Raw genomic sequence first — 23,488 nt, 5'->3', positions numbered from 1 at the left:
ACCATTGCCCTACATCCTGTTTATTTCAATTTGATAATTTTGCATCCCTTCAGGTGATGCTAGAAGGGATTGATCAAGATATTTATCAGTGTACAAAGAGTTTCACTTCTATCATTGGTAATTTTATCTGATGGTTTGAAGAAATTTCTTTGTGAGTTTTGTCAGGTATGCTCCAATTGTTTATGGCCAGGTCATCTTTTTTTGTACCACATTTTATATCTATTTGCACAACTGCTTATCCATTTTCATGCTAGAATATTGACATATTGCCCATTGGACAACATTAGCTTCTGTTTTTTCCCAACAGCTTTATTTCATTTCCTTCTGCATCACTAAATTCACCTCAATCTTCCTAATAACTGTGTGGAATTGTCATTTGAGGATACAAATTGTGCTTGTTTGTTACAGTTATTTATTTTGTTATTTTGAATGTCACTTTAGCATGATTTTGTTGTCTGGTAATTGTGTTTCATATTTGTTGCTCGAGTCAACTCTTTCATAAAGTTAACTCAAGCAACATATATGAAACACAGTCACCAAAAACCAAAATAACAAGTTATGAATTAGTTACTGAAAGTTCAACATAAATTGAATACCCTATCCTGAGAGCACTGAGTAGCAGACAAATTGTTTTGAAGTGTTAGAGTACAACTGTTAGAAGAGTAGATGGCAGGCACTCTGTATTTGTAGTTGGGGATGAGTTTTAGTTATGCATGATTTGAGTTCCATTAGTTAGAACTGTTGCACTTCATTATTTCAAGTTGCTATTTCAAAAAAACCTGAAGTCACATAATGTTCAACAAATCAGACTTCTAAGATATGACAATACAAGATAGCTTAACCAGTGTTACCAGGGAGACAGATGCTGAAATAATTACAATAATGAATGTGAAGATGATGATGATGAATAGGAAATAGAGGACGAGGATAAAAATATTGAGAAGGATTAGAAAGAGATGCATAGTGCAAATTCAGTGATATCTCTCAATATCATCAATTTCCCTTATTAACCACCTAACATATGTAGAATACCTCAAAAGGATTCCATTTTTTGTTTCATTTTTTACAGTGCAATCCAGCAAACGAAATTTATTTTAACAATCCCTAAAGAAGAATGGTTTACTGCTGAGAATTTTTATTATTTTTATGATTGTGGACCTGAAGACAACAGCCAATTGTAAATGCCAGATGAATTATTTGTTTTAGAGTTTACAACAAATTACTGAAAGCCTTAGACTTATCATTTCTAGCTCTTACACTCGTGTTTAGGGGTGTAGTTGGGGGCGGATGTTCTCTTGAGTTTCTTTTACTATTTATAAAGAAAACAAGATTGGCATGGTTCCAGGAATCATTGCAGGTTTGGCATGTGATTTTTAGATGCATAGTTGGAGAAGGTTAGAGGGGGAATGGGTATTACTGGTAGAGAGGTTAGAGAGAAATGAGCATTACTGCACAAGTAAAGACATTATTGGTATTGAGTAAATTGTTGATGCATAGAAAAATGAGAGAAGAGAGCTGTGTGTAGCTCACAGGCAGAATATTTTGATAGGAGATTTGAATGTTAGACACACTAGAAGGTTTTGCAGATAGCAAGGGCAAAAAACTCTGCTTTCACGAAACTTCTCTAAAATGAAAACTCACTGTGGAGTGACATAGAAAATTCAGTCTTCTAATGATTAGAGAAGAGACAAAGAGAGAGGGATTTAAGGTGATGGTGAGCATCAATGTTAACCACTGTTTCCATTAACTTAGAGATGTTTGACAGAGTGTAAGCATCTTGAGATAAAAGTTGGACATAAGAAGCATCAGATGTGGTGTGCAAGAGAGATGACTGTGCTGGTATGGTCATATGATGCATATGGACGAGGATAGCTGCATAAAGAAGTGCTGATCTCTAACTGTGGAGGAAACTTGTGGTCGAAGTAAACCCAGAGAGACATGGGATGAGGTGGGGAAGCATGATCTTTGAACTTTGGGCCTCACAAATGCAATGACTAGTGACTGAGACGTTTGACAATATGTTGTGCTTGAGAAGACATGTCAAGCCAAATGAAATCGTAGTCATGGTTGATGACGGTGTTGTGTAACTGGCACCCATTCTGGTGGCACATAAAAAACACCATGCAAGCATTAGGCCTCATGGAGGCAAAGTGCCTGATGCCAGTGATACGTAAAAAGCACCTTTCAAGTGTTGGTCCTTGTGGAGGCAATGACTGTGACCTTTAGCCATATGTCATGCTTGAGAAGAAGACCCGTCAAGCCAAGTAAAATCGCAGTGGCTCGTAAAAGCATCCATTACACTCTCAGAGTAGTTGGTGAAGGAAGGGCATCCAGCCATAGAAACAATGGCAAATCAGACTGGAGTCTGGTGCAACCTTCCAGCTTGCCAGCCCAGGTCAAATCTTCCAACCTCTGCCAGCATGAACCACGGACACTAAATGATGATAATGGTGATGATGATGCTAGAAGTGTGAACAATAGGACAATAGGTGGCTGAGTGACTTTCCTAGGAACTGAACATATTGGAATGTGCTTCTAAATGTCAGCAAATAATCATATAGAAAGTAAAATATTAAAAAATAGCTGCCTTAATCCAGTATTTCCACCTAACATCATCAGATTAGAATCTGTGTATGTTTTATTTAGATATCAGGAGACAAAGTAAAATCAGAAATTTTCACTGTTTACTTTTTAACAGTTTAAAATTGCTACATTTAACAGCAAGTTATGATATTTAGTTGGTACTTCCTCTCAATAGTTACATATAATCATTATAAAATGCACGACCAAAGTATTTTACAGAAGCCTATATTTCATTTCATTTCTCATTTAACTGTATGTGTGTGTGTGTATACATCTACATACTAACACTCACATGTGTGTATACATATGTATGATGTATATATACATATATATAAACATATATAATTATACATGTTTTTATATACACATATACAAACACACATGTGCACAACATATATATATGTATGTATGTATGTATGTATGTATGCATGTATGTATGTATGCATGTATGTATGTATGCATGCATGTATGTATGTATGCATGTATGAGTAAGTGTATATTTGTGTACATGAGTATAAATAATCTTCAAGAACAAAGCTCATTAAATATCATATACCAAAAAAAAAAATTACAAACATATAATTCAACAGAAGCGTTTTAAAATATTATAAACGGTTATTAGAAAGATATTAGAGAAATAGCTGTTATGGAGATAAAATGAGAACTTTGGTATTTGAAGTGGAATGGTATATTAGAAAAATTCTTGAAAATAATTTTTCTTGAGGATTTTTGATATTTATAATAATTTTTTCCTCTGTTAATCAACATTGACTTCTTGTATTACCAATTTTAATAATGTTCCTACAACATATATGTGTTTTGCTTCAGAAAATATTAAATTACATGATCATAGAATATTTTTTTAAAATCATGTTCCACTTCAAATGTCAAATTTTTCATATTGTCTCTCTCTAACAGTTATTTCTCTGATATCTCTATAATAACTAGTGTTAATATTTAAAAATATTTCTACAGCTGAATTCTGTTGGAGTGTATTTTTTTTCGTAAAGTTTAATGAGATATTTTTAAAAATTTACATATAGCTATTTACTTATACATACGCATGGATACACACACACACATATACATATGTACATTTAACTATATGTAGACACACACACATGCATATACATAACTATATACATACATATATATGTGTGTATGTGTGTGTAGATAGATAGATAGATAGATAGATAGATAGATAGATAGATAGATAGATAGAAATAAATATGTGTGTGTGTATAGGTATATGTACAAACATATTTATATATATATAAAATGCAGATTCACTCACACACAGAGATATACATGATCATATGAGAAAAATGAAATAAAATATTTGAGATATATAATAATGAATAAATATAAAGATGTAATACATGCACAGACATGGCTGTATGGTAAGAAGCTTGCTTCCTAACAATGTGGTTCCAAGTTCATTCTCACTGTGTAACATCTTGGGCAAGTGCCTCCTACTATAACCTTGGGCCAACCAAAACCTTGTGAGTGGATTTGGTAGACAGAAACTGAAAGAAGCCCATTGTATATTTATATATAAATGTGTGTGTGTGTGTGTGTGTGTGTGTGTGTGTGTGTGTGTGTGTGTGTGTGTGTGTGTGTGTGTGTGTGTGTGTGTGTGTGTGTGTGTGTGTGTGTGTGTGTGTGTGTGTGTGTGTGTGTGTGTGTGTGTGTGTGTGTGTGTGTGTGTGTGTGTGTGTGTGTGTGTGTGTGTGTGTGTGTGTGTCTTTGTGTCTGTGTTTGTCCCCCCATCACTGCTTGCTTGACAATCAGCAAAAGTAAGACAATCATTAATTCCATTGATGTAAGACAATCGTTAATTCTATTTGGTAAAGTTTCTAGTTAATATACAATAACATTACTAATAGTGAAACCCACAAATATTCCCATTGCTTCTGATTTACCAATCCAGAAGAAAGTGTATCCTTCAATTTCATTCAGCTGACCGGGATCTGGTAGTCTTGTCTATACTAACATTTTTACTTTTCAATACTAACATTTTTACTTTTCAATACTAACATTTTTACTTTTCAATACTAACATTTTTACTTTTCAAAAACTGAGCTATAAGTATTGTTTTGTGCTCATGTTTCTTGTGGTCCTGGAGTGTGTGTATGTTCCAACTTACTGTACTCATATTTGTTTCTCCCCACTTTATCCTTCGTCTTCTCATATTTTTTCAACTACATGATTGAAAGTCCAGTTATTGGCAGTATAATGACTGGATAGTGTGAGCAAACAATTTTTAGTGCACATGGGGGAAAACAGTGCCATCCTAAATAGGCTGCTTTGAAGATCAAAGAAGAGACATTGTGAAATTGCTCACATAAGTTTCACTGAACAGCCATCTACTTCATATCACCATACATAAAAAGCTCAAGCTACAGACCCCCAGTAGCTTTCTCCACTTGTCTCCAATGCTATTGCTTGATTTGTCCTCATGCACTATGAGTTTGTTTAAAGTGGAATTTTCTTGTGCTGGACAAAATCCACTCTCCCCACCTAGAAAACGTAACCTGTACTGATACACAGCATGCCACTTGTCAAATGCAGACCAGGTCGCAGATCAAGAAGTGATGGTATGGCTTTATCAACCAATGGGCTGAGGGTTAGTTGCTCAACACACAAACACACACACACACACTACAAATAAAGGAATGAAGACATTTGTATCACATTCCCTATTCAGTTACTATCATTAAAATAACAGATAGAGTAGAAAAGTCATACAATTGAAACAAATACGAACACTGACTCTGAAAATTCATGCAATATTAAATGAAACTCAACTTGCAATTTCATTAAAACCTTCAACTGATGCAGTACACTTCCACAAATTTCCACCATAGCTGTAAGCAAACTGCATAATAGGAAATGACATGGAAGAGGACTAATAGTTGGATACTGAGAGGTCTACAAAGACCTGGACAACAATCTTCACACTTACGATTGAGAGTGATATGATTATCTCTGATGTTATAAATGTTGTTAAGGGAATATTTTAAAGAAATAGTTTTTCTATAATTCTGTTTATTTTAGCATTAAATCTATTCCCACTTCTGTTATAAAAATCTGATAGTCACCCAGTTAGAGTCTGCAACTGCTGGAGATGCAAATGTAATCCTTCATTTCTTTGTGGTTGACCTGAAGATTTATAATAAATATCTTTACAATGTTAAATAGCAGCTGGAGTTAGTAACCATATTTTCAGCTGACATAGGGATGGAATTTTACCAAAAGAAATATTTGTAAATGGTTGCCTGAGGAAAATCAATTCCTTAAACTCAGAATCTGTGCAGCAACTATTCCTCTCTATCTCTTGTTTCACAAAAAGAATGCTACAGACACCTAGGTATTGATGAAAACATCATATCATGGTGATGTGAATAAAGATAGAATGACCCAAGAATATTACACCTGACTTGGGAAATTATGACAATCAGAGCTCTTCTCTTACGACGATATATGCCACCATGTATTTGCATATACATACATATATATATATATATATATATATATATATATATATATATATATATACATTATATATATACATTATATATATACATATATATATATATATATATATATATATATATATATATATATATATATAAATGGAGTTAAACACAGGTGTTATTCAAATTTTTTTACTTCTGACACCTGTTTCGAAGATATCACTGGTATTATTCCAAAGGAATAAAATGGTGTAAAACAATGTAATCTTCTCTTCTTCTCTTCAGGGAAATGAAGAAATGAAACTCGTCAATAAGATATTTTAACAGAATATGATGGATATGTATAGTTATTAACTGAACACTACTAAGTTTAAAAAAAAAAAACATTAGAGGATATAACGTCAAAGTTAGCCTATAGAAAGAGGAGGGGTAAAGGAAAGAAAAAAACCAAATAAATGAGAAGTATATAACGATATGTAAATTAAATAAGACCCTAATGTCTTGGAAAAAGATATATCTAGTGAATGTGAAATGTAAGAAGAAAATTAATGCTTAAATTATATATAATGATAGATATCACTTTATGAACTAAAGGTGTGTTTCTGCCAATGTTTACATCAGTAGGCATGCTCTATAACCGTGTTTACATGGGGATTTTTAGAAAAAATAATTTAAAATAGTTCAGAATTACAGAAAAGACAGAATTCCTTGCCTTTATCATAAGGGATCGAAATTGAGAGAATCAACCAAACTAAATTAAATTGTTTATTGTGGTCTTTTAGATACCACCAAATTAATTTACTAAACCCTGTACTGTTACGTTTATACCTATCCCTAAATGTAGAATAATGATTAGAAATTCTTTTAGATAACGGAGAAGATGAACTGCCTATATAAAAATACATCTTTATCTGAAGTAATGTTACACTGGTACAGTAAATTCTAATTTTAATGTTACTTGACATAAACTTGATTCTTTTGTAATTCAGTTCAGATACAATAACCTTGTTATTAATATTTCTAGGGGTATGGATGGTATTAGCTAAATTAATGTTAGTATTAGTAAATGTATCCCTATTTAACAGGCTAATATTCTAGGTATTATTCTTTTATCAAGTCACACAAGGTTAGGATTGGCTTTTCAAACACAAAAAATCTCTTACAAATTATCTCCTCACATAATATTAGCCTGTTAAATAGGGATACATTTACTAATACTAACATTAATTTAACTAATACCATCCATAAATCTTTTTCCAAGACTTTAGGGTTTTATTTAATTTACATATCGTTATATACTTCTCATTTATTTGTTTTTTTTTCTTTCCTTTACCCACTCCTCTTTCTATAGGCTAACTTTGACGTTATATCCTCTGACGTTTTTTAAACAGACTTAATAGCGTTCAGTTCATCACTTTACATATCCATCATATTCTGTTAAAATGTCTTATTGACGAGTTTCATTTCTTCGTTTCCTTGAAGAGAAGATTACATTGTTTTACACCATTTTAATCCTTTGGAATAATACCAGTGATATCTTCAAAGCATGTGTCAGAAGTACAGGAATTTGACTAACACCTGCATTTAGCTCCATTTATTTATATATATATATATCATACAAAATATTTCACATAAACCCAGAGTTTCTACCTTTAAAAACAAGGAGTTACACAATTTTTACTTGTGTGATTCTTTGCTACCCTGGTAACTATTTATCGATTTATACCATGTTAATTGTTAACAAAGGAAAAATACACACATCTATATATATATATATATATATATATATATAATACAGAATGGGACAAGAAAGCAAAACATCCGGACAGTGATACAAGAAAGGGACAAAGGGACAAAACATACAGATAGATGATACAACGAAAACACGGACAGGTCATTCGGAGTTTTCTCTCTTCAGTCGAGATCCAGATTATCTTTGCAATTTCGGCATATATATATTTCGTTTTTGCATTTGGTTTGCAAGATCCTTCATGCCATTTCGTGTGTTGAAGCATATTTTATTGTGTCTGGGGAGAGTCATTCTCCTTTAGTGCCTTATTATTTATGATTTAAGATTTCCACTCATTTACTTGGTTATTTTTTCTAAAATTTTCATTGTTTCTAAAGTGTTTTAAAATGTTCGATGCAGGCTGCAAGGACGCAATGATATATATATGTATGTGTATATATATATATATATATATATATATATATATATATATATACCATATATTCCCCTACGTTTTCTTATTGCTATATATATATATATATATAAAGTGTAGTATATTGCCACTTAAGTGTGGCTGACCCCTAGGGGTGGATGTTACTGTTGCTTTTAGCCCCAGGAGGACATCTCCTCCAGCTGGCTTATCGACACACGACTGTGTCCTGTTTGCCAAGGGAAGTTATCCCTCTCACCACGATCTGCAGCACGAACGGATCCGGATTTCAGGGTTATTTCCCTTCGTCGGCTTTCGATAGCTACTGACCTTGGCGAGAGAGACAAAAACCTGGCAATCTTATATCTACTTTTCCAGTGAAATTCTTCACTGATATCGAAAAGGTGAAAACAAGCAATGTTAATTCTCTAAATGAAGTATTAACAGTAACTGCACGATAAAGTGTAGTATATTGCCACTTAAGTGTGGCTGACCCCTAGGGGTGGATGTTACTGTTGCTTTTAGCCCCAGGAGGACATCTCCTCCAGCTGGCTTATCGACACACGACTGTGTCCTGTTTGCCAAGGGAAGTTATCCCTCTCACCACGATCTGCAGCACGAACGGATCCGGATTTCAGGGTTATTTCCCTTCGTCGGCGTTCGATAGCTACTGACCTTACTACACTTTATCGTGCAGTTACTGTTAATACTTCATTTAGAGAATTAACATTGCTTGTTTTCACCCCTAGGGGTCAGCCACACTTAAGTGGCAATATACTACACTTTATCGTGCAGTTACTGTTAATACTTCATTTAGAGAATTAACATTGCTTATATATATATATGTATATATATATATAAATTGTAAATCCAAAAAATAACAACAAAACTACAAAGGATTCCGCGGTACACGTGTTTCAAGCTTTACATGTGTATAATTTACAATGTAAAGCTATCCTCAGCCGCAAAATTATCTCTCTCCCAGGAAATTATACCACCTCGGCGTTGAAGTAGGAAGAAAGGTGTGATGTAAGAGGTGAAGATCTTTTCGGTACTATACCTCGTATAATTCTCCACCCAGACATAATCACTCCGGTCCTCCGAAAAACCTTCCATACCTTGCCACGATTCAGTGTGTAGTGTTAAGTTGGTGGTTAAGAACAATACAATACAATAAAAAGACATACACAGATATTCATGTAAAAAAGTAAGAATAAACTTAAAATAAAAATAAAACTTAAAATACAATAAAATAAAAAATTAAAAAATTAAAAATAAAGGGAGTCATATCGGTGGGGCGGGTAATCTAGGAAGTAATAAGAGAAAGTCTGGATAGTCAAGTAAGCTACATCTAAGCTATTTAGATGGGTTGGTGAAGGGTGGTGAGGAACAAACTAAATGTAGAAGAAGATAAAGTGATAAATAGAATAGATACAGAGATCTTAAAGGTCATAAGGGATAGATATGTATGAGCTGTGTCTGTCTATATCAGTGGTGGGTCGTAAATAAGAGGTGTCATGCCAGAATAGACTTGGAACATCAAACATGAAATTCTTGTGGTCAGTGGTCAACCTAAGCGAATTACAACTTAAATGTACTAACCTCTACATATCCTTATCTAGATGAAGAAGGGGGAAGGAAGTGGAACGGGTAATTATAACATAGAAGACCTTAAAGAATTCATCAATAAACATGTCAACAAGAAAAGCGAAATACGTTATATGTTAGGTTTGGACGTTAAAATTCAAAAAGCAAAATTCAAAATACAGAATAATATAGTATACTAGTGAAAGGAAATATTAGCACCCACATTAATAATGTAATGACTAAGAATTAAACAATAAAATAAGAACTAAAAAATATTAAAGAATACTAAAACTGATAAAAATAAAAATAAAAATATGAGATAAAACGTAAAAAATGAAAAATTTAAATATGAAAAAAATAATAAAATATAAAGGATAATGATAAACGGGTCAAAATATAACCGATAAAACATAAGAAATACAAAGAAATTAACAATTAAAAAATTAAAACAACGAAACCGTAAGCAAAAGGGTATAAAATAAATGTAAAAGTATAAAGTGAAGTATATATATATAATATATATATATATATATAAAATATGAAAATAACGTGAAAATAGAAATAAAAAAATATTAAAAAAAAAAAAATAAAAGTAAACAACACAACTTATAAGCAGTATAGATAGTATACTCACATACATACACATACACACCGTGTTATTTCGTGTTATAACTTCGTATTGCAGTGTCCTTGGATGGTTTCGAGTCAGTGACTGAAGCTAGAACTATATCCATAGGTTTGGGATTATGGATCCTGTTTATTGAAAATTTGTGTAAACTAAAAATTAAAAATATGTGTAAACTAGAAATTAAAAATTTGTTTAAATTGAGTGGTCATAACCTAGTTCTCCGAGGGTAAACCAAAATACTAATGTATATAGTAAGGTTAGGGGTAGAGTACGGGCTATGTTATTTAGGTGTCTGGGTTGTGTTAGGTAGGAATAGTTAAATATATATGAGGTGTAGAAGTGCACATAACTAAAAGAGAGGATTTAAGGGTTATAATATCTAAAGGTTTTCATCAATTTATGGATACAGGAGGGTTTGAAATCTGACCTCTTATTAATTAGTTTATTTTTATCAGGAAATTTAATAATTTTCAAAAGTTCAAGGGAGCATAACTGGCAACCAGTTCTATCATCTTTATACGTAGGGGCCGATCCAACAATAGACCATCTAAGGTTAAAATTAATCTTGTCGTCCTTAAGCTCCCAAATTCTGCGAGATAATGAGGTGTTGTTAGCCTTATGTCTGAGTCTAAACGAAGATCCGTGGTTATAAAACCTAGATTTCCAGGATGAAGAGCATCCCAGGTATGTGAGGGTGTTAGTTTCTGTGATAATTTCGCAAGAGTATATTATGTTTTTAGCTAAGCAGTTTCCGCATAACGGGCATGTTGTAGGTGTTACACAATTGCACCCGATTTTACACTTGTAAGGTCGTCTTATGTCTACATTTATGGGGTAGCCGTTTGTAGTATTATTATCTATGTTAGTACCCGGGTGGTTAGGTTTAACGTTTACATTGTTGTTATAATTATAGCTGCTACCTCTATTTGGGTTGTTCGAAGATACCTCACATCTTATACTGTCAGTGGGGGTTTTGAGAATATCGGTGTTATGTTGATAATCATTAATCATTCTTAATCTAGCTTTTTTTATTTTGGTTTTGTTATGTTTAGATATAATACATTTCATATTAGGGAGGGTTGAATATGAGATTCTAATAGTTTTATTTGAAAAGATACTGCTATATTTGTGAGTGGGTGGAAAGTTCTTTGATATAATTGAGAATATCCTCTTACATAATTTACCTGTGACGGCTACATTGTATGGTATGTTATACCATATGTAGTTGCGTAATTTATTTTTACTTTGTTTGGAAATTATTCTATTTTTATTATTATTATTCCTATCGCTAGGGCTTTCTTTGTGTGAACTACTATCTGTATGACTATTCTTATTATGTTCTCTTATCCTATGTCTATTATTATTCGTACTGGTTGTATCTGTACTTTTGTTTATGCTCGACTTATTTTCTATAGCACCATCCAGGGGTTTAATTCTATATTTTCAAATTCGATTACATGGAGGGTTTATGTTCCTGGTTTGTGCTTTGGGTGGATTATAATTAAACTTATTAACAAATGATATCGTCTGGGAGTACCCAGCGTTATAGAGGGCTTGATTATAATGATGGGCATGTTCCTTGAAAATGTTTTCATTCGAGGATAGTTTGGTAAGTCTATCCGAAATAGCCTGGACGGTTGTGTTAATTATAGAGGGGGGGTGATTGGAAAGTGTGTTAATGTAACTAGTGGTTTCTTCAGGTTTCCTGTACGGGTGGTGGAGTCCTTAATCTAAGTCTAGTGTAGCATCCAGAAAATTAACAATCTTATAGTTAGTCATAAATTCAAGTTTTAAGTTAAAGGATTTGAAAAAAGGTCTAAACTTTTTCCTAACTCTTTCAAGGGAGCTCTTGTTATTGGTAGGGTAAATAAAAAGAGCATCGTCTCTGTATAGACCCCCTTGGAGTTCTGGTACCACTGAGAATAGCCTCTTTAGTAGAAAGGCTCCGACTAAGTCAGTTACCTGAGCTGAGTCGCTCGAGCCCATAGCCACATTGAAGTTGACATACTCGGTCATAATGTCTTACATTTAAGGTGGTTCCCATACATTCCCTGAGGAGAAGTTTACATTTTTAACATCGACGATTCCTATGGATCGCATAAATTGTAATTCTTCGAAACATATGTCGGAATAAAGTATGCAGTTATAACATGCGTTTACTCCATTCCTTAAATTTTTATATATACTCAAATACCCAAAATATCAAGGAGTTTCTGCCTCACTAACAGGAATTACACCACAGTTACTTTGTGATCTTTGCTACCTTGGTTTCTATTAACCCATTTATTCTATCCGAATTATTATTTATTAGGATAAAATAAATACATATAATTAAATATATATATATATATATATATATATATATATATATATATATATATTCAGATGATAAATATTCAAGAATAAATAAATAGATATTTATATATTAACAGAACAAACTTGCACAGAGAAACAGAGACAGAGAAAATTAAAAGTTTAGAAAGCCATGGGACTGCCTCGTCGTAGAAAATTAAAAGGAAGAAAAGAAGTTATGGTGTCACAAGTTCGACAGATGTTACTGAATGTCTTCAGTCTTTGCTTTTTCTCTGTATACATGTATATATATTTTGTATATCTAAGCCAAATAGTTTTATTTGTTCATTTGCATCATTATCGCCATATCTGCTCACCTAGATTCCTCTGATAGTCATGGCCTTCAGTAGAGGTTTTGGAGTGTGAGTTGAAATCATTTGAGCACTACTAGGTGTTTTCTGTGATGAGAATCTCTTGATCTCATCTGTTTACTCACTCTCTCTCTCTATATATATATATATATTTCCCGAGCGTTAAACTAATACATCTGTTTGTTGTGTACACCACCTGTCTTCGTTTTCTGTTGTTTTTTTTGTGAATTCTCCTTTGATATCTATCTATATATATATATATATATATATATATACATTCTTTCTTTTTATTTTTTTTTTACTTGTTTCAGTCTTTTGACTGCACCCATGGTGGTGCACTGCCTTTAGTCAAGCAAACTGACCCCAGGACTTATTCTTTGTAAACCTAGTACCTATTCTATCAGTCTCTTTTGCCGAGCTGCTAATTTACAGGGACGTAAACACACAAGCATCGGTTGTCAAGTGATGTATGTTGGGGGGACAAACATAGACACGCAAACATATACACACACGTACATACATATATATATATATATATATATATATATATATATATATAGAGAGAGAGAGAGAGAGAGAGAGAGAGATTGATAAGAATCAGCCTGTAGGATACCAGAAATAGAGAGGTACATTAACATAGAGCTGCCATTGAAATAAACATCATTGAATACCTCAAGCGTTCATTGGATACTATAAATATGTAAGCACCAAGTCCAATTTAAACCATAGATCCAAATCAGAGGGGGTCCTTGGTGTGATGCATGTATGTAAAATAAACAAATGGCATCTAAAATTTACAACAGCTGTTTTGGTAGAATTTTATTTATTTGATGCAATCATAAAAGACTACATAATACACACACACACACACACACACACATATGCAGTCAAGAAAATCACTCCTGGTTTTCAATAACAACATATGGGCTAAGAAAAGTGGGAACGAATTATTCAGTGTGTCCATGGGAGCATATGATGGAGCCTAGGTTAGTGAAATCATAAGTTAGATAGATTTAGGAAAGACTTGATTAAAATATTTCAGGAAATAGGACTTAACATTACTATATATAGAAGCCTTATTGCTCTTAATTTTCTTGATGCAAAGTTAAGACTGGACTATGATAGTTTCAGACCATATCACAACCCAAATGAGAAGTTACTGTATATGCATAGACAATCGAATCACCCACCTTGTGTACTGAGGAACTTGGTTAACAAAATTAGTAAAAATATATTTTCATTATATTCTAATGAAGATGCTTTTATGGGTGCAGCTGGGTATTATAATGAAGTGCATAGAAATAGTGGGTTCTCTGATAAGATTAGATACATAAAAACACTGGAAATACACAACATAAGAATAGTAGTAGAAAGAAAAGGAATATTTTATGGTACAACCCAGTATTTAACCTAGTGAATTTCTTGATTTAATAGATCACCATTTTCTGCAGGGGCATAAGTATAGAAAAATCTTGAATAGGAATTGTGTTAAGGTTAGCTATTTAGCTTGGAAAAATTTTGTATTATATCAGAGGTTATAATGCTACAAAGATGAATAAAAGAGAGATGCAAACAGCTAACCAACAAAGATCATGCAACCTCAGAATCCACAAGAAGTGTCCACTAGACAGTAACTGTCTGGCAAAGTTGATAGTATACAATGAAAAGGTTGTATCAAACAGCAGTGATCAATCTAAAACATTTTGGTGCACACTCAAAAACCATTATTACAAGCAGAAACATTCATTTCTTGGCCTTGACAGAAAATGTGCATCAGCGTTTATATGATTTTTGCATGATACAAGTCCTAATGAATTCAAAATTACCTGGTATATTGTAGACAACAGAACTTACAGGATAGAGAACTTTAAATCAAAGATGTGGTGTAACGTTTGTTTGAGTGAAAAACTGAGAAGTTTGACTCAAGGCATTGATAGTTGGAACAAAAGAAATGAACAGTTAATGCCTTGTATGCACATGACAGAAAAAAAGTTGTTTTCCAAAATCTTTAATTAATCCTTTTATGATATATGTTTTAATGTGTGTGTGTGACTTCATGTATGTGTTGGTCCCCCACCATCGCTTGAGAACTGGTGTTGATATGCTTATGTCCCTGTAACTTAGTGGTTTGGCAAAAGAGACCAATGAAATAAGTATCAGGCTTAACAAAATTTTTTTAAATGTACTGGGATCAATTTGTTCAACTAAAATTTCTTCAAGGTGGTGCCTCAGTATGACCACATTCTCATAACTGAAACAAGTAAAAGATGAAAGATAAAAGATACTTTGTGTTGAGTCCTGTAATTTATCACTTCTAGTGAGTCAACAGATGTATATATGTATGAGTGTGCGTGTGTTTTGTAGCATATAGGACTAAATTTTTTCACAGTTAATTTGAACTAACATCCACAAAATTTGATTTCCCACTTAAAAGAAAATGATAGTGAGAGTGTGCAACAGGGAAAGAGAGAGAGAGAGAGAGAGAGAAAGAGAGAGAGAGAGATAAAGAGAGAGAGAGAGAGAAAGAGAGAGAGAAAGAGAGAGAGGGAGAAAGGGAAATTGAATGTAAATACAAGGTATATAATCCTTTATTTCACAGAAAACTTTTAAAGGAACCAAAAAAATAAAAATACAAATAAAGCCAGAGAAATCATAAAAAATATCATTGCATGCCAAAACTGATTTTTCACTTGCTTCTCTACTGTACTTCAGTTTAACCTAGTAACACATTTAGTAACAATCAGGTTTACTTTATTTTTATTTATTAATTTTTTTTTTTTTCTTAGAAGAATCAGATTAGGAAAAAGAAATATGTCTTTCTCTTTCAAAAGAACAAAAGTTCTCTTTCTGCAGATAATTGCCTGTTATATCTGTCTCTTTGCTAATAAAAGAATGCATATAGGAAACACCTGGTTCTTAAATGCAGTAACACTAATATTGTGGCTCCATTCTAATTTGATAAAATGTTTTCCTTATCTCTTAGAAACTGTATCAATCTTTAATTAACATCTGAATCTTTATGAAGTGTGTTTATGATATTTGTCACATGTTTGTATAGCAATGTTATATGTCTAGCAGTGAAGAGAATGTGAAATATAGAAACACTTCTGCAGGAAGTCTGTTTGTAGTATTATGGGAATAAGAATATTTACACTGGTTCAAGGCCATATATTAGTTGTTAATATAGTGCTAGCAATTGGTAACACCCAAGGGAATGACTGGTACTTATGTAATGCATTATTGAAGATTGAAAACTAAGCAGCCACCATTAGAATTTGATTGTAAAAGAGTAGTTACTAAAATAAACAGGCATAAATGAATGTTTTGTGAGAGCATGCAAGTCGTCTATTTAGATAATATCAGCAAGGTAAGAATTGGCAATGAGTTCAGTGAGAAATTTAGCATGAAGATATATGTCATCAGGGCTCAGTACTCAGCATCTTCAAGGTCATAACAGAAGAGTTTAAAGCTGACTTGTGGGAATGCTTGCTGATGAATATGTTGAAAAATTAAAGAAGTAATTTCCAGTGAGGAAGCCTTAGGGAAACCTAACAAAAGTAAAAATAAATTAGCAGGAAAGGAGATGAGATTCTGTCGCCATTAGGGAAATAGCTATGTTCAATATCCAGATTGCTACCATCTTGGATTTTTGCAAAATCTTATGTGAGAGTTAATTAATCTATGATGAATGCAATTTCTTGCAAAAATTTTGCAAGGGAGATAAAAATTAAGATATTCTTATAAGTTACCTCTCATGATTAGTGTATTTATTATGAAATCCCATTCAGTTTCATGTAACTTATGTATTCTCATCCAAAATGGAGATGAGTACCAACACTTTCATGTGTGTTTGAGTACCTGAGAAAATAATTTCATATGGAGCTATTAGTTGCCTTGTTAATCCCCTGCCAAAAGAAAAATTTATCCACCGACGTGATGTTGGTCACTCATTTTTACTGCTCAATATTAGTGTGTGTGTGCATACAAAATGCAAAGAGTGCAACAGGTAAAACATGGACTATGATTGTTTCATAGCAAAGTAACGCTTGTTACATAAGATGTAACAAACCCAAAGCTTTTGTTACCTCAACGTTACACTCATGAATAATATGATGTTCAGTGATTAGTAAGTTGTATTAGTTGGTAATCTGACAAGACACTACTACAATGTTCCTTGTTGAAACAATATTTAATCTCTTATTCCTCTAATGCTCTTGGAAAAAGAACATGACTAATTCTAAACAGATACACAGAAGTCTTTTACAAATTGCTGCTGTCTTCTCTATCTACAATGTAGTGAGACTCCAGCTTAGATTTGAATGAAAGCTCTCAAATTTTTCCAGTCCATATCCATGAACTAATATATTTTTCCATATAAAGAAAGTGTCACCATAAAATGTATGAACACTTATGCAGATATAGTTCAACTAATTAGCACTAACCAACTTAGTTTGTTTGAGACAGCAATCTTTGAAAGAAGTGTGCAAGATTTCCCACCAAACGGTTTGGCTAAAGATTGTAGAAGGATGGTTAAGAGCTATAAAACGACTTGGCAAATTCAATTTGATCAAAGAGTTGTGAAGCTATCTAGGGGAATCTATATCGTTTGTCTCATTGAGTCAGTCTCTCTTGCTATCTTTCACTTTCAAGTAACATGCCTATGTCGTAGTCAATAAAAGGCACTAACCTTTACTTGACATGTCCAGTAACACATATTAATTATATGCAGTGATTAATTTCCTTGCACTTCATTACACTATCCAACAAGTTATATGCAGAAGATTCTTAACCATTATGTTCATTGAACATTGATTTATTGAATGTACATTTGTCAATATAATGATGCAGGTTAATAAAATATTTAAAACCTCAAACTTCAGTGTGGTCATTGCCTACACACAAAACCTTCCTAACTTGAGCCCACCCTAAGAAACATATATGACTAATGATCACACTAAAATTGATGACCCTAGATGAGAGAATACTTCTCTAAAGATTGGTGATGTGGCTGAAGTGATCTGTTGAAGAAAAGAAGGAAACTCTAAACAACAATAACACAACTAAACTGGCTATACATACTAAGTACTGCACAATGGATTCTGCACACAATGTCTTTCTATACATATAATCCTGTTAATGGCTTTTGGCTGCTGTTTCCTGCTGGCTCACCATGGTCTGATATGTCTGTATGAAATATTTTTTTCTGCATATGCATCTTATGTTATTTTTACTGTGTGTTTTTAAATCATTCATTCCTGTCACAGTGTAAATAATTAATATAAAAAGGTTATTTTTCTTGCCATGTTGCCTCCATTTCCTGATATTCTATCTCCAGCCTTACAAGTGGTGATAGCTTTTTCTGCCCCACTACTATGGACAGAAGACACTGCAACTTTGTGAACCAATTGGTAGTTTTAATTCCAATTATATTTCTTATATTTCTTCAATATCTTCCAAGCTTGCAATATTCTGTAAGTCCAAGGAAGACAAAATCTAGGAACTCATACAAAAAATGGAGCTCCTGGAAAGATCTCATTTCTCTATGCATTCAGGTTTACAGACTTGGAATTTGGCACTCCTACGTCTGGTAGGAGAAAGTCTTCACAATGTTAGCATCACTACAGATTTGTTTCAAATGCTCAGTGCAGTATACTACCGTGTTCTTTTCAATATTTCTAAGCAACAAAACCCCTACTATGTTGCTTATTATGGTCTTTATTACTCTTTGAATGCTTGCCTTCTAGTAGATACTGGTGCAGAATGCAATATTTGGTCTTATAGTTTCATACGAGATACACAGCCAACACAGATTACTTTGCAAATAGTGAATTATTTTGAATAATTCTCTTATGGAGAAAAATTTCTGCCAGTAAACTTGAATTTACATTGTGCTTTCAAATAGATTTACATCATAGCAAATCTTCCATATCGAATTCTCAATGCTGGTTTTCTTCATCTGTTTTGTCCTTGTGGTAGATTTAAAAATGAAAAATTAATTTATACTGCAACTAATCTGTAGATTCATTGTATTAAATGAATGAAGACTGGTTGTATTGTTGATATTTCAATTCCAGCTTCTACATCTAACATTCCATTACTTGTTCAGTTTTTAACAACAAAAATCTGTTACATTCATCAATACATTATATTGTTATGAGTAGACCACCTGTTTCTGCTCAACCTAAATGCCTTATTCCAACCAAACTGAAAATTGCCAAAGAAGAATTTAGTCATATATTGTAGTTCAGTGTTACTATTGTATGTTTCACAATAGACTATTACCCCACATGTTGTATAATACTACTACTGCACACACATCCTAGGCCACTTCCATGAAAAAATCACTTGCCGGATTGGTCTGATTGCTCAAACTACTGGTCTGTAAAGCATGCTGTCTCTTTCTCTTTCTTATCCCTATTACAATGGCCTCTGGTCTTTGGAGCTGTCTTGTCTCATACCACATTCACTAGGACACTTCTCTCATCACCCTTCTTCTTCTTCTTCTTCTTCTTCTTCTTTTTCTTTTTCTTCTTCTTCTTCTTCTTCTTCTTCTTCTTCTTCTTCTTCTTCTTCTTCTCCTTCTTCTTCTTCTTCTTTAATCTCTAGCTGGCAACTAAAGTGAGGGGGCTGTCCTCTCAACCAATACACTGCTATGGATGCCACTGGAAGATGGACTCTGGTGATGATATTATTCCATGCTATCTGATCCATGGTGCTGGCTTTAGCATGCTCGTGGTTGAGGCACTGTGACTTCAGGTCTTCCTCAATTTGTTTCGCCCATATGATCTTTGGTGTGCTGCACTGAATTCTCCAGTGCATGGGTCACTGACACCACAAAAGTCAGTGTGGTAGTCTTCTGGTGCTCATTCTGCAGATGCAGCCAAACCACTAGCTTTTACTGCTGGACTTGGTTTTCAATGGTTGGCTGCTGCTAGCGTTGTTCTCGGATGTTGTTGTTGGGGTTCAGTCATGTAGAGAGACACCAAAGATACATTGAAGTCACCACATTTGGAACACCTCAAGCTTGTTCAGGTCCTGTTTGAGGATGGTCCAGATCTCAGTGCTGCAGAGGAGGGCAGGCAGAATCAGTATGCAGAAAAGATGGATCTTGGCCCATAGGGTGATTTTGGGCTTCTTCCAGACACAGCATACTGATTTGAACTACTCAGACCCCACAATCTCACCACTTTCATAGGGCCTGCAATGATCGTGGGTACTACCACTTCCTCCAGACTAAGTTAGACCCTGCTGACAACTCTGATGGAAGGATGGCCACTGGGTACACTTGCATTTTAGGATAATAATTATTTAATCATAAAAATTATTGTAATATATTACCTCAGTAAATATATTAGTTGTAACAAAATGCAGAATGGTCGCAGGAAGATCTACATTTTCCCCTTTGTAGATACTGGATGACCACTGTAACTGCTCATCCACGTGCTCCCTGCTTAATATTCTAATATTACTATCACATGCAAACACTTATGAGGCTGGACCAGGAATAAAATAGAATAAATATATGATAACATGTTTAATTTGATAGCCCCACATTTTGAAATTCTATTAGGAACCTTGATGTTGATAATAAAAATGATGGTGGTGGTGATGGTGGTGGTGATGATGATGATGACGACGACAATGATATGGAGTTAGATAGGGTGAGAGAAAGGCAGCAACAGTAGTAGTATATTAGATGATGATGATGATGATGATGATGATGAAGAGGTTAATTATTTGATTTCAATAGAAATTATAGAAGATCAATAGAAGACAGAATGCAGAGATTGTTTCATCAAACTACCTGTAAGAGGCGTTTTTGTGTGAGCATCTGTGTAGATATGCAAATTTCTGGTAATCATGCCATTTCAATCAATATTTCGGTAACTACAAGAATCTAAATAGAAAACAAGCACAAAAATAATTCTCTAAATTAAAACCAGGATGGAATGCTGGCAGGATAATTTTTTTTCTTTCATGAATGTTGTGAACAGTTTTATTTGAATATTGAAACTAACTATTGAAGAGGCAATTCCAATTTTATGGAACTATAAAAGCAGAATTGCAATTGCAAATCTTTCAAGCTAAAATGAAGTGATTTTATTATGCACCATTCGAATACTGATGCTGCTCTGTGTCCTTGGCTGGGACTCCTGATTATCAATGGCCCAGTCCACACTGCTGCATATAAATACCACAGAATTAATGAGTCCTTCAAATTTCCTCGTTGTAGAATTGATGAGACAATTACTGGCTTTCAGGGCTCAGTTAAAATTCTTTAATGATTCTAGCTTCAGTTCCAATAAGTTAATGTGCTTTAGATACACTGAAGATAACTTCTGTGAAACCTTAGTGAAACTTTACCTACCAAAAGTTTGATTTACCACTTTTAAATAACAAATGGTCATTTGAACCAATGGGAAAACATTGATTTGAAGTAACAGGTGTTGTAATAAAGCTATTACTATTGAAAAACATTAGCAATCTGTTAGTGAGATGTGTAGATGGAAGGAATTGATTCCATTTAGCAGAAAGGATCTGTACATTGCAAACTGGTCTTTCTATAATTTTACTTTGCTGGCAAGTTATAGAAAGAGAAATAAAACCTAACAAATAATTCACCACTAATTTAACACTAACTGTAAAGAAGTGGAGTTTCAAATTTTAGCTGGCAATTTCAAATTTTAATGCAGGTGAAGGGTTTTCTAACACTGCTTTGAATAGTTATGCAGTGTTTCAAATAGCAGTTGAATCTCCCTCACTTGACTGAAAAACAAAGTACTTTATAAATGCAGTCTTAGATATTCTTCCTGATAACAGGACATCATAATCACAACATAAATCACAGGCTTACCCAAGGCTAAACAATAGCAACAACAACAATAGCCATGCTTTATTTATGGCAGATGCTGTTGTTGTTGTTTTGACACTTTCCATAATAGTGGAGAGACTGATTGTTTGTTATTGCTTAATCAAGAAAGAAAGACGGTACCCATGACTATAGAGCCTCTGAAAAGAACATGGAAGGGAAGTAACTACAAACTGGACGCCAAGCCCAAATGCTTGTAATGGAGTGGTCTTTGCTAAAAACATTCAAAAATGACAGATAATGGTATTAATCCAGGAGATGGATTATACCTGCTGTTAAATTAACCACAGTTGGATTTGAAATCATGACATAAGAAACTGGGACAAATACTACAAATATTGGTTTCAAATTTTGACACAAAGCCAGTAATTCTGGGAGAAGAGGTAAGTCAATTACATTGATCCCAGTGCTCATCCCAAAAGGATGTAAAAGCAAAGTCAACCATGGCAAAATTTGAACTCAGAATGTAAAGATGGATGAAATGCTGCAAAGCATTTTTTCCTGTGTGCAATGATTCTGCAAACTTGTCACCTAAAATGCTAGAAATATTGACCCCGAAAGGATGAAAGACTAAGTTGTCCTTGGAGGGATTTGGATTCAGAAGACAAGAAGCCAGAATAATTACCACAAAACTCTAATGATTTTGTCCACTTAAGAAGCTTGCTTGCAGCCACATGAATTCAGGTTCAGTCCTACTGCATAGCACCTTAAGCAATTGCCTTCAATAATCCCAGGTCAACCATTGCCTTGTGAATGAATTTAGAAGGCAGAAACTGTGTGGAAACCTATTGTATGTTTGCATGTGTGTGTGTTTATCCATCCCCTGCTTGTCATCTGATGGTTTCTTTATGTACTAACAACTTAGCAGTTTAGCAAAAGTGATTAATACACTAAGTAACAGACTTTAAAAAAAAAGAAGTACTGGGATCGATTTTACTTGGCAGAAACACTTCACAGTGTGTCCCAGCATGGCTACAGTCCAGCGATTGGAACATGTAAAAGACAGATCTGGTCTGAATTTTATAACAGAATGAACTCCAAGGAAAGTACTCAAAGCCTGGTGTTGTTAAACCAGTCAGTATGTGGTGTACTGCCCAATTATGTCAAAGAGATGTACCTGCACAGGATTCTGTTTATAATCATATTTTGTTAGAATATAGAGCAGTAACATTCTTAGTCAGAGACACAACACAGTCATAAATAGGATACAAATTGTCAATCTTTCAGCCAAGAGACTAACAAACAATATACCCAGTCAGCTGTGATTTTTGCCATTACTGAATGAGATTATTTGATTATTTACAATTGTGTAAACTTAAGTTGACACAAGAGCCATAAATATGGAATAATCTCTTGGCAAACTGAATTCTTCCAATAAACAAATGACATTCAGATGAGTTAATTCACGTCATCTGATCTTTACACCATTAAATTCCATTTATAATAAATAACATGGTGAAGAAACAAGTCAATTAGGAAATCTTTGTGTGGCTGGTAGATCTGCTAGAGATGGCAGTAACATC

This window comes from Octopus bimaculoides, chromosome 18, assembly GCF_046866305.1.
Source record: "Octopus bimaculoides isolate indiv1 chromosome 18, ASM4686630v1, whole genome shotgun sequence".
NCBI classification, from domain to species: domain Eukaryota; kingdom Metazoa; phylum Mollusca; class Cephalopoda; order Octopoda; family Octopodidae; genus Octopus; species Octopus bimaculoides.
Note: the sequence above shows the minus strand (reverse complement) of the source record.